Source organism: Phyllostomus discolor, chromosome 8, assembly GCF_004126475.2.
Source record: "Phyllostomus discolor isolate MPI-MPIP mPhyDis1 chromosome 8, mPhyDis1.pri.v3, whole genome shotgun sequence".
Taxonomy (NCBI): Eukaryota; Metazoa; Chordata; class Mammalia; order Chiroptera; family Phyllostomidae; genus Phyllostomus; species Phyllostomus discolor.
In genome coordinates, this window is record NC_040910.2 from 3,577,517 (window position 1) to 3,591,292 (window position 13,776).

Here is a 13,776-nt window from a genome sequence, read left to right on the forward strand (position 1 = left end):
TTTTTTAAAAGATTTTACTTATTTATTTTTAGAGAGTGAAGGGAGGTAGAAAGAGAGAAACATTAATGTGCGGTTGCTGGGGTCATGGCCTGCAACCCAGGCATGTGCCCTGACTGGGAATCGAACCTGGGACACATTGGTTCGCAGCCTGTGCTGAATCCACTGAGCTACGCCAGCGAGGGCTAAATCCCCAAGCTTTTGAGGGCTTCTGATGAGTCCCCTTCCTAGCCGATGACCCGTTTCCAGGCTGGACGGATGGGCCTCTCAGGTCGAGCCCCTCCCCGGCGGCGTCTGACTTGCACCTCATATGTGCTCTCCTCCCCCTGCACCCCCCAACACTCCCCCACCAGAGGGGGAAGGAAGGGAGGGGTGCAGATCTACGTGGGGCCATGCTACGATCCCCTGGGCCCGGGGTGTCTAACCTTTTGGTGTCTCTGGGCCACACTGGAAGAGGAAGAGTTGTCTGAAGAAGAGGTGACCTTAAATACACTGTGACATGGAATCACAACAGAATCTCATTGTATTTTAAGTAAATTTGTGATTTTGTGTTGGGCCACAGGCACAGCCACACCAGGATGCACATGGCCGTGGGCCGCAGGTTGGACACCCCGCTAGGCTATGGAGCTGGAGCTTCCCAGTGAAACCAAAGGTCTCCTGCCCTCCCCCACCCCAACTTATTAAGCTCAATGTCTAATTCCCTTTTCTCTCTTTCTTATTAATAACTAGTTAACTGCCTATGGTCACAACTCTAACATTTATCTTTAGGATTTAACTATCTTCCACCTAAAATGCCTTATATTTTGTCAATAATTATGTGAAAGTATCAACTACTTATATACTTCTAACAAAAATCACCAGTTTAGTCAACTAGCTTCATAGTAAAATTAATAACTTATAGATTCTTGCTTTTTCAAAAAATATATTAATTTGGCTCCTTTATTTAGAAAGAGACCCCACAATTAAATTACTCTTTCCAGAAACTACTGGAATATTGCTTTTGCAACTTAGAGGGATGTGTGCATTGATATTTGGAACTGAATCTGTTTCTTTTGTGATGTGGCTGAGTGTGTCCCAGGTCTGCAAACAATAACTCCAGTCCCCAAAGTGCCCTAGGGTGACAGAGGACAAGACTGAATGCACTTCGAGGCATTGCAAAATAACAAAGGAATTTTGAGGCATTGTCCCAGCTGCAGGAGGGCCCCTCCCTGCACAGCGGTGGGGCCTTCCCAGGCCAGACTTCCCGGTCCCGGGCCTCGTTGGCCGGGACCAGCCAAAGGCACGAGTGACTTGTGCCATCTGGCTTGTCAGCAGCCAGTCTCGGTGACCTAGTTGGGAAACGCAGTCATTATTTATGGAGTTTGGCTTCGTTATTCATTTTGATACACTTTCCCATTTTTTTTCCACTGATCAGTTAAGACCGAGCCCCTGCCTGCGTCTTCTGGAATGTGTTGTTTCTGTGAGGGTTTTCATTTAAGATAACTCCGTAGTTCATTCAAGCAGATTTTTTTTTCATATGGAACACATGGTTATCTTTTCTGTCGTTGGGTGAGCTATTTAAAAATGAACAACTTGCCCTGGCTGGTGTAGCTCAGTGGATTGAGCGCGGGCTGAGAACCAAAGCATCACAGGTTCGATTCCCAGTCAGGACACATGCCTGGGTTGCAGGCCACGGCCCCCAGCAACCGCACATTGATGTTTCTCTCTCTCTCTTTCTCCCTCCCTTCCCTCTCTAGAAAAATAAATAAATAAAATCTTTAAAAAAAATGAACAACTTAAAACATTGCATAAAGTCCTGCTGTTGGGAGGTTAGTGTTTAGATTTAAAATTGGGACTATGTGGAAGCATGAACGGCACAGAACGCTAGAGTGACGTATTTATAATTTCTCCTTCCTAAATTGTACCCCAGTTTTGTGTGATTAGGGGTGACGATTATTTCCTTTCAGGAAGCTAAAAGTAGTCTGCGAATGCATCCTTGTTTTGAAAATTATCGTCTCATTCTCAGCAGGTTTTAGAGCCCACATCTATTTATTCGAAAGGTAGGCATTTTTTCTTAGTATAGCTTTTTTTTTTTAAGAAATCAACTGATTCAAAGATTCTTTTTGGCTCTTCCTAGTTTTTTCTTTGCTAGGTCCTTCTTTACTAAACCGCTTTTGAATTTGGGATTTCTCAAGGGGCAGGGCCTCTTTTCAGCCTATGAAGGAATAAAGGTACAGAGAGGGCAAGCCACTTGCCCAAAGTCACACAGCTAGTAAGAGGCAGAGTGAGATTTCACTTGAGGCTGCATGAGGTTCCAGGGCCTCTGAGGTTGTAACCGGGCACACACACAGGTGTTTCAACCCTCTTAAGAGACTCTGACGCAGCAAGTCCACGTGTGGCTGGGGGATCTGATTTTTTAGCAAACGGCTCAAAGGAAGCGATTCTCCTCATCAGGAAAGTCAGTTTCCCAAACTCAAGGCACATTGTTTGTCCTAGAGATAGCAAAATGATTTAACAATAACTTTGGTTTCGCTTAGAAATGAGAATACACGAATGCAGGCTTAAGATGGTGTGTGTTCTGCCCCGGCTTCCAGGCTCCCGTGGAGCTCTTTCCTGGGGAGGAAGCTGAGAAAAGTGGCTCTTCATCCCAATCTGGGAAAACAGCCGGAGACCAACAGAAACGGCCTAACAGACACCAGGCAGCAGGTCTGAGAAAGCCGGCCACGGGCTGCTTTGTAAGAAATCGCTGAAGAAGCAAGCGGCCAAGGTAGAAGGACAGACTTTCCCCCTTTGTTTGGAAGCGCCTGTGACCTGCGGGGCGGAGCCAAGGATGGAAGGCACGAATGTGTCCGTTTTCCTCGGACCTGGACCCGCTTGGCCGCTGGATGTAGGACGTGGTCCAGCGCTGTATGGCGGCCCCATCGGCATCGAAAGGCCTTGGGCAAGTCCCTCGGACCCCACGCTCTCCATGTCAGTGCGCCGGGGTAGCGACATTGGCTAAACTCATCTGAACCCCATCTGGATTCACTTACTGGCAAGTGTCAAGTGTTTTCAAAATACCGAATATTATATAGAGCATCCAAGCGGCTCGAGTTTCAGCGGCCTTGTCCTTCTCCTTCCCGCACATCAGTGTGCCCCGCTCTGTGGGGGTGGGGGGCGGGGGTGAAACCCCCATTCGCTGCCCCCAGGTCCTCGCCTGAGCCTGTGCTCCCCCGCACGCAGCTCCGGCTGCCCGAGGCCGGCCTGCGGGCCGCAGGCTCCCCTCTGAACCTCCAGCAACGGTTCTGGCGAAGGAAGCATCCTTTTCATCCGCACTGACGCCAGAATAAAAACGCACGAATACTCTGCAAATGCCAAGACTTACCGTTGTGACTGAACACTTTTCACCCCCCAAGAACCTACTCTGGGACACTATTGTCTCGCCCAAGCCCAGGCCATGTCAGATCTCGTGTGTCTGAGAAACGCGTGTGGCCCTGCTGTGGGCCTCCTGGGGCCGCCCGAGCCCAGACCACCGACCCCCAGGAAGCACAGGGCTCTGCGGGCAGCCCCCCTTCCCCGAACACTCGGGACGGGTTGTGTGTTTATGCGGTTTGTCTGCCGGGTCCGTCCTGCCACCACCTCACACTTCTTACTTCGTTTTCCCTTTTGTTCTGCTTTTCTCACCCAGTTACTATCAACTTGGTGTCTCTGTGTATCTTCACGTTGCCTTAAACTCTTCATGGAATAAAAAGCAGGACTGAAGAAGGATTGGTTTTAAAAAAACACACACACACACAAAACAAAAAAACCTGCTTGGCACACCCTTCTACCCACCCCACAGAGCTCCGGATGCCGACAGCAGCTAACGACCACCTCCGGTTTCCCCGCCGTGGACGTTTCCTCACCACGCACCACAGGAACCTCATTCCTCTCCTCTTTCTGCGTGTGCGGTGTCTCCGGGAAAAGCAGCGTTGGGCATCGGTGATAAATTTCCCTCGTTTTGGCCACCCGGGGACAACGAACAGCTTTTACAAGGGACGTCCTCACGTGGGTGGACTCAAAAATCCATCCCCACGATGTTCATTTCCTGGGAGCACGGATGTAAAGCAGAAGAACAAAGGTGTAAAGAAATTAAAAAAAAAACACTGGATTTTTTTTTAAACAAGTGAACACAGGTCCAGGGGAATTCTACTTTAAAGCCCCTCCATCCCAGAGCCCATTCAGGACGTGGAAAAATTCATAACCCAGCAGAATCCAAGCCTTCATCCTCCTCCAGGCGGCGAGCCAAATCAAACCATTCTTTTTAATTACAGGTGAATAATAACACCCTTAAATTTCTAACAAATCACGTCAGCCCCCTTGCGTGCGCACTCGGACCGGGGGGGGGGGGGGGGGGGAGGTGGTGAATGAAGACCTTTGATTCGGCCCAGCTGGATGCCTTTTGTGGCCCTTCCTCCCCGGGGGCCCACGCAGACCCGGCCTGTTTTGTCAGATGTGCCGAAGACAACCTGCCTGACCAGGGGTGGAAACAGCCTTCACGCCGGAGACGTTAGCGTGATGGAAGACCCCGTCGGGGCGGCAGCTGCGGCGTGGGCGTGCAAGGTGGAAGATGGGCCATTTGTTCAAGTGCGTGTGGGAGTGCGTGCGAGTGTGTTTTGGTTTGATGGTCCTCCCGGGACTAGGGAAGGCCCCTCCGGTCGGCCCCTGAGGCTGGTAAGAACACAAGGGGCTTTAGTGATGCTGCCAATGTCGAGGCTGTGCTGCAGAGTGGAGGGCCCACGGCTGGGCCCTGAAGCCCATGCGCACGAGTGGACTGGAGAGTGCGGGGCAGCGAGGCCCTGCGGGAGCCTGTCAGGAGGTGCAGGAGCAGCGGCCTCAGTGGCATCTGGAGAAGGCTTTGGCTGGCAGCAGGGTGCAGACCTCCAGCCCCTTCCAAGGCTGAACTCACGGCTCTTCCCTGGGAGGATGGTGAAGGGGAGCAAGCAGCCATCGTCACCATTCCCGGGGCCCCCTGCCATGGGGCAGGGCGCCTGGGCCTTATCTCACTAGTACAGACCCGTGTTCCCAGGGGCGCGAGCGCCATCACCTCCAGGGGCAGGTAGCTCAGCACGGACTCCAGTTTACCGGGGAGGTAGTTATACTTCGTGAGCAGGGGCCGAGTCACAGGGCCCACGAGGCACTTTCGCATGGCAGGACAAAGCCTGGTGCCGGCCCAGTTCTTTCCGGGCGCCAGGGCAGGCGGGGTCTCCACCACCTTATGAGACAGGTGTTGTCTCCGCTTCACAGACTTAAAGCATGGCCACAGAATGAGGCTTGGAGAAGGGCTGGCAGGGCAGGCTTGTGAGTTCAGGAAGCTCTAGAGATTCACACCGGCTCCAGCTCAAAATCCTCTGCTCTTCGCCAAAGTTACCGTTTTTGTTATTTTATCAGCGTGTCTAATCAAGCTAACCAAAAATCTTCTAAAAAGGCACCCACATATTATACTTTAAGAAATGTATAATACGTTTGTGCAGAAGGGTTTAAGTTATTAAGGTTTATGGAACATGCAAGCTTCTAATGTCTTCCTCTTCTGCCCTCGCTGGAAGATAACGACTGGTTGTTTGGATGGTGTGCGCACACCACCAGGGGAGCAAGGAAAGAGAAGGTGGCTGGTAGGGGAGACCCCTCGTTCAGAACTCTGGCTTCCCTCCAGCTGCGTTCCTCCCATGGAACCCCATGGCATGATGGATTCACTCAATGAGCTCGGTGACTGCTCATGGGCTAGTAAGTACCCACCATGTATGAACTTGGAGAGTTTAACCCTTGAGGTGTGCACACAACTGCCGTGCTTAGAGGATCTCTGAACACGGCAAAGAAATGTCCTTTCTTAGCTGCAACTCTCCGTAACTGAATTATGCCCTGTGTGTTTGAACCTCATTGCCCCAGCACTATAGATGTTTTGCAAGGGACAATTCTTTCAGCTGGGGGACCGTCTGGCGCATTGCAAGACCTTGAGCAGCACGCTTGGCCTCTGTCCACCGGCTGTCAGCAGCATCCCTCTCACGGTTGCGAAAACCGAAAACGTCTCTAGATGTTGTGAAATGTCTCCTGGGAGGCAAAATACCCCTTGGTGGAGTACAGCTGCTTGAGAAGATGTATGACCGTATAAAGCAAGAATTAAGTCATTAAAGCACAGAGAATGTAGGTGGCGAATTACATTTCATTGTTACGGGAGTCCTATGTATTATATACAAAGTAGTTCAGTATCGACTCAGTTTGTCATGACTGAAAGATTCATATTGTAATTCCTGGACCAACTTGTAAAAAACTGTAAAGAGACTGAAAAGCCAATAAAGAAATAAAAATGGAACACTAAAAATAACTAACTTAAAAAGAAAAATGTTTTTTAAGGATTTTACTTATTTATTTTTAGAGAGGGAAGGGAGGGAGAAAGAGAGAGAGAGAGAAACATCAATGTGCGGTTGCTGGGGGTCATGGCCTGCAACCCAGGTATGTTGCCTGACTGGGAATCGAACCTGCGACACTTTGGTTTGCAGCCCGCGCTCAATACACTGAGCTATGCCAGCCAGGGCTTGAAAGAAAAATTTTTAAGAAGAACCAAAGAGGCAACAACAACACAAACATGAGAAAAAGAGAAAAATAGGCACAAAATGGCAGACCTGGGTCTAACCATACTGATAATTGCATTAAATGTAAATGAACTATTTTCCTATTAAAAGGCAAATGGTGTCAGTCAATATAAAGCAGAAAGACCCAACTATATGCCGTCTCCAAAAGATGCATTTTAACACCAAAGGCACAAATAATTTAAAAGTAAAAGGTAGGAGAGGTGTGGATGCAGAATGAGCTGGCCGCACACCCACATGAATAAAAATTGGGGAGGGTTATCTCAGGAGTGAGGAGTCCCAGCCCCACACCAGACCCCCCAGCCCAGGATTCCAGCGCCAGGAAGATAAGTCCCCACAACTTCTGGCTGCAAAACCCAGCAGGGATTGAGTCAGTGAAAGAAACTGCTGGAGCCCCAAGCAGTTCGTCTTAAAGAACCCCCACACAGACTCACCTGCTCAGATTCACTCCCTCTGAGCCCCAGCACCGGGGTGGCAGCTTGAGGGGCACCAGTGGTGTACAGGGAGGGAATGAAGTGTCTGGCATTGGGGTGAGCAGAGGCTATTGTCCCTTTGCTAAACCCTCCCCCAACAGAGCCAGCAAGCTGGTGCCGTGTCTGGGACCCCATCCACCTGGCTAACACTGTGTGACACCCCTTGGAGATCCCCAGAGACTCCACACCACCCAAATTATGGGCCCACCCAAGCTGCTTTCCCATAAGAATGGCTGGTCTTGGCTCTTAAATCCTATCAAATAAGCAACAACTGTCTTTTGTGAGCCCTTGCAGCAGCCAGATTAGAGTCACAGCTTGGCTTCTCCTGGGAATCTCTAAATCCAGCACAAGCAGCAGCCGTCTCAGATTGCTTCACAGCTCAGGCAGGGTGCCCTGGGGGAAACACAGGTGGGGGCTGACCTTGGCCTGCATCGCCCTGGAAACCGCAGGGCCAATGTATCCAGTGGACAGCTACAGACCACATCACAGCACCGCCACCTGCCCCTGCACAGCTGATCCTCCACGGAGGGCAGAGGTGGGTGGTCAGTGGTCACAGCCAGTCCTTGCAGCTGACTGGCCTGGGTGAATCCCTCCCATTGATCTGCCAACGGCAACCAAGGCTCAACTACAAGAGGAAGGTGTGCTCAGCCCACATGAGGGGCACACTTGAGTACCTAGCTTGGGTGACAGGGGAGGCTGTGCCACTGGGCCTTACAGGACACCTACTACATTAGGCCACACAACCAAGACACGGAGTCAAAGCAGCTCTACTTACTACATAGAAGAAAACACAGGGAAAATGTCAAAACAAGGAGACAAAGAAACATGGTCCAAATGAAAGAACAGATCATAAGTCCAGAAAAAGAACTAAATGAAATGGAGAAAAGCAATCTATCAGATGCAGAGTTCAAAACACTGATTATAAGGATGCTCAGGAAACTTAGTGAAGACCTCAGCAGCATGAAAAGACCCTGTCGGAAATGAAGGATACACCAATTGAAATAAAGAGCAATTTACAGGGAGACAACGGTAGAGTGGATGAAGCCAAGAATCAAATCAATGATATGGAACATTAGGAAGCAAAAAACAATGGAATGCAGAACAAGAAGAATTCCCCCCAAATGAGGATAGGATAAACAGCCTCTGGAAAAACATTGAAGAGGTCCAACATTTGCCTCATTGGAGTGCAAGAAGAAGAGAAAGAGCAAGAAATTGGAAATCTATCTGGAAAAAAAAGTGAAAGAAAGTTCCTTAATTTGGTAAAGGAAATAGACATGCAAGTCCAGGAAGCACAGACATTCTCAATTATGATGGATGCAAAGACAGACTCTTAAAAGCAAGGGAAAAGAGGTTACTTACTGTAGGGTTGCCAGACTGGAGGGGGGTGTAGGGGAGTGAGTGAAGAGGTGAGGGGATTATGAAGTACAAATAGGTGGTTACAGAACAGCCGTGGGGATGTCAAGTACAGAACAAGAAACGAAGCAGCCAAAGAACTTCTATGCATGACCTGTGGACATGAACAATGGTGGGGGACTGCCTGAGGGAATGGGAGGTGCCGGGTGGAGGGGCACAAAGGGGGAAAAATGAGGACAACTATAATAGCATAATCAATAAAATATAATTAAAAATAAAAGCAAAAGGGCGAAAAATGATATACCTTGTGAATACCATTCATTGTAAAGCTGGAAGACCATGGAACATCACTCACAGGATGAAGACATGAGGAGGAACTAAATTAAAGGTGCGTGAGCCTGAAAACAGGGTTTTGACATACACGGAGCAATGACTGATAGACGAAAAGGGAAATGCAGGCAAATTCACGATAATATTTGAAGATTTTAAACATGCTTCTCACAGTAGTTACAGTCAGGTTTCTAGGTTCTCCAGAGAAACAGGGCTGCCAGGCTAAGCACGGGCCAGGAAGGTTACACTAAGTCAGGAGGTGAGTCTCAGTGGATTTCGAAGGGCTGGGTAATGCGGGTCGTTACATTCTGTGACCCTGTGGGGTTGGATTCTACACCAACGGGCCATCTAGAAAAGTTCTTTTTTTAAAAGATTTTATTTATTTATTTTTAGAGATGGAAGGGAGGGAGATAGAGAGAGAGAGAAACATCAATGTGTGGTTGCTGGGGTCCATGGCCTGCAACCCAGGCATGTGCCCTGACTGGGAATCGAACCTGTGATGCTTTGGTTCACAGCCCGCACTCAATCCACTGAGCTACGCCAGCCAGGGCTAGAAAAGTTCTAATACTTGAAAATTAAATAATCAACTTCTGAGCAACCCATGGGTCAAAGAAGAAACCACTAAGAAATTAGAAAATATTTTGAATTGAATGTTGATAAAAATACAGCATAGCAAAATTTGATGTGGGAGATTTCAAGTTTGATTTGAGGGAAATTTATGCCTTTCAATGCTTATATTATAAAGGGACAATGAATTAAGATTAGAGCCTTAAGTTTCTACATTAAGAAACCATTGTAATTACCTTAAGTTTGTCATAAAACTATTGTGAGAAGTTAGAAAACTATGATAAAATCAAACTCAGATGGAAGAACTAATAAAAACAGAAATCAAAGAAATAGAAAAAAGACAGAATTGAACAATGTTGCAAAACCACGGGGTTTTTTTGAAAACATTAATAAAATTTATAAATCCTAGCAAGATGGCTGAGGTAAAAAGAGAGAAATCAGGAAATTCTAATGTCAGGGTTGAAAATGGTATATTACTGCAGATTCTACAGAAATCAAAAGGATTTTTAAAAGATTTTCCTTAAAACATACAAATGAACAAATCTGATATCAGATGAAATAAGAAGTATAAATACCTTATATGCATCAGAAAAAAATCTACTGAACTTATTTTCAGTTTTTTAAATTGTATTTATTTATTTTTAGAGAGGGAAGGGAGGGAGAAAGAGAGAGAGAGAGAAACATCAATGTGCGGTTGCTGGGGGCCGTGGCCTGCAACCCAGGCATGTGTCCTGACTGGGAATCGAACCTGTGATGCTTTGGTTCTCAGCCCGCGCTCAATCCACTGAGCTACGCCAGCCAGGGCCAGTTTTTTCTATGGCTAAACTTAGGGGTGCTGTTATCTAATTGTAACCGTGGGAATATAAATACCGATATATATAATATAGTTCCTATATCTATCTGCCATGAAAATATATACATATACTTATATTCCGTAACTGTGTTCATGTTTTTCATTGTCAAACAAAATGCCTAAATACATCATGATGTTGAAAACTGGGCCACTGGTATCTAGGGCATTTTTCTGCTGAATAAAGTAGCCTGCAGGACAGAAGGTAAGACATTTTCCCAGAGTGATTTTTTTTTAAAAAGAAGACATATTTATTCTGAGTAGGAAAAAAAATGAAGCTAGTCAACATTTTCATTTGCCCTGAATTTGACCTCATGCAAAAAAGCAGACGTTTTACCATGGATCGAAAGAGGATAAAAAAAATAGAGCAAAGAAGAACACGAGGAATTTCAGGCCGCGCCGGAGCTGCGCCAGGCACCTGCCCAGGCGCAGGGGAAGCGGACACAGTTCGGGACTGAGCAATCATTTAAGCGGATTCGGCGAAGTAACGCAGTCTAGATAATGAATATTGATGCTACAACGGGCTGCCAAGTGCGGCTGTGCCTGGGACGGCTGAGACGATGATTAGATTAGTTAAAGGGGAAATAAGAAGGCTCCATTTCCTTTGCAAATAGAAATAATTACGTGCCACATCTGTGAGCCTGAGGTCTTAACGATCTCCTCTAGGCTGAAGGACGTATCACGTTTCTTGGAGAAATCAAATTTCGTCTTCCGGGACCCTTCCCCCCTCCCTTTTCTAATTTAAAACTCAATTTCCACAATCGTGTGCCAGTCTTGAACTTACATCATTCGGGGCCCGGGAACGGGTCTGAGTCGGTCATGAGCGCAGACGCCCGTGGCTTCCCCGACTCCTCCCTTCCGGAGCGTGGGATCGCTTTCGCGTTGCAGAGCGCGGTTCCAGGACCTCGTTCCGCACGCAGCCCGCTCCACCAGGCTCGCGCGTGCTCCTCAGAGCCCGCCCTCCCCTGTCCCGCAGGGGCACTCACAGCTGCTCCCACCACTGTCCCCCGAACGTCCCCCACTCTTGTCTTTGTGAGTCTGCGCCACGCAGCTTCCACCGCCTTCCGTAGGAGGCTGCGCGTTGCTGTGACCTTCCAGGTACCCACTGCTCTGCTTCGGAAACTAGAACTTGTCAACCACTGGTTTCAGTGGTGCTACCTCTGTGCACCTGAGGGTCTTTTCTTCTGAGATGATAAACGTTTCCAGTCTGTTCTCAATCACCTGTGCGGTGGTTTGCAACCTGATTCATGTCGCCACACCCATAAGCTAATGACTAAAATTCTGCGGCACACCAAAACACATACTATATATTTTCCTGATCGGACCAGGAGATTTGGATTCATTCACACTGGATGGCTAGTGTTGTGTTGGCTGTTGTCATTTTTAACTTGACAATCTCAGGGAAAAGAGGCCAGGGCCCCTGACTAAAATCTCAGTTACCGCAATGTCTTAAAAATTCTGGCGGCCTGCTGGTGTGCCACGGCACACATGATGGAATCGCTGGCCTAGTGCACTGCTTACCCAACGGTTCGGAGGCCCCCTCAGTCCGGCCCCAGGGAGGCTGGGCCCACAGCCAGGGCTGTGGCAGCGGCCCCTGGCTTTAGCTATAGCAGCCCCACGGTTTCAACGTCTGTCGGGGCGCTTTGAATAATGGTCACATGGCGGAAAGAACTGGAAAACTACCCATTCAAATCTGACTCTCTAACTGTGCAGAAAAGGCAACCAAGCAAATGTTAAGAAAGTTGGCCCTGGTTGGCGTAGCTCAGTGGATTGAGCGGGGGCTGCGAACCAAAAATGTCGCAGGTTCGATTCCCAGTCAGGGCACATGCCTGGGTTGCAGGCCACAGCCCCCAGCAACTGCACATGGATGTTTCTCTCTCTTCCTCTTTCTCCTTCCCTTCCCTCTCTAAAAAATAAATAAATAAAATCTTTAAAAAAAAAAGAAAGTTGACTAAAGACCTAAAGCAACATCACAGCCTGGGTGTTGCTTTTATTTATTTTTCTTAGTAGTTCCACCAGTCATCTTCAACAGGTTGTTAATAAATTATCATTATGATTGCTATTTAAAAAATGGGCCTACTAAGAGGCTTGGAATAGAAATTCACCTGCTGAATTTTAGTCCAATCAATTGTTACATATGTTTAGCAAAAAGAAAAAATCTTTTCACAACAGACATTATTTCAGACTGAGGTTTTGTTTCTGCAGAAAGATTATGGTGAAAAAACACATACCTGCGTTTTACCTATTTCTCCGAGAAGCCGACACATCTGAATTGGGGTGTGTGGTTTATTGTGTAACAGCGCATAGTGCAAATTGTCACTACCAGGGACATGTGAGGCACTGTGGCCTCCGCTCTGGGGAGCTCAGAAGTTTCTTTGCTGTCTGGGAGGGTCCAGAAACAAATAACTGGTCATATATGATCAGAAAAGATCTTTCCGCATTTCTTGTAACTTTCTTCAGCATTTGGGGTCCGAGTGGTGAAGGTCTGGTTACCGGGCGCTCGAGCAGTGATGGTGCTGGGAGGGGCGGTTTCCTCTCAGAAGACAATAATCACTGTTCCCAGTCTGCACTGGCCAAAGTCATTTCTGCTTAAGACCACACGACAAAGCTGGGCAGTGTGACATTTTCCGTTTCCCCACCAGAATCAGTTTAAAATCTTGTTTTGAATTCGATATACCTTATTATGATGAAATTCTGAATGGCTGCACTTGGCTTATGATTTTAATTATACATGCATTATAATAACAGCTTGCAACTGTTCGGGATTTTGTCAGGACGGCAAGCCAGACTATGTGTATTCCTTAACAACATTTGCTCTGAATGCTTTGTTTATTATTTTTAATAACATCTCAAAAATCTGAATCAGAAAGGAGTGGTGGAACAAAGAACAGCAGCCTGGGCCCTAACAGGCGGAACTGATTTTAGCTCTCGGAAAACACGGCGGGGACGGAGAGGGGGCGGAGCTTCCAGAGCCTCCCTGCCGGGAAAACAACAGCTGGATGTGCCTGGTGTGGCTGGGGGTGGTGGAGGGGGAAGGATGGGAGAAATTTTTTTTTTTTAGTGCTGGAAAGTTTTCAGTGGAATCATGATGTCACCAGGATATGTTTTGTCTGTGGCTATAATTTGCATAAGTTCCTTCCCATGGCACGGTGCACAACACAAAGGAATGCTTCACGGTGCACTCGGCACGCAAGGTGCCAGGACTTTTAAGAGCCCGTGAAGGAGGCATCATGTGCAAAGAATGTCTTTTGTGGCTCTTCTCAGAGGAAGAGCTAACGAGAAGGGGAAAGAACAGGGCGTGCAAACACTGCGACCTCGCATTGTATTCGTAGAAGGACTGGGGCTGTTTCGCATTCCTGATCGTTGACAAATGTTTGGCTCCGTGCTTCATATTTTTGAGAAGAGGATCCTCGTTTTCTCTGATATTTATGGCTTGAGATATGTTCTCGTTTTATGATTCTTCCTGTTATAATTACCTCATATATTTTGTCAAATTCCTGGCTTGGAAAGATCCTAATCATCAAGCAAAATGTATTTGGGACACATTTTTGGAGACTTATTTTAATATGAAGTTAAGGAATGTCTTGCAATGGAGGAGAGATACTCAAGTATCAAATAAAAC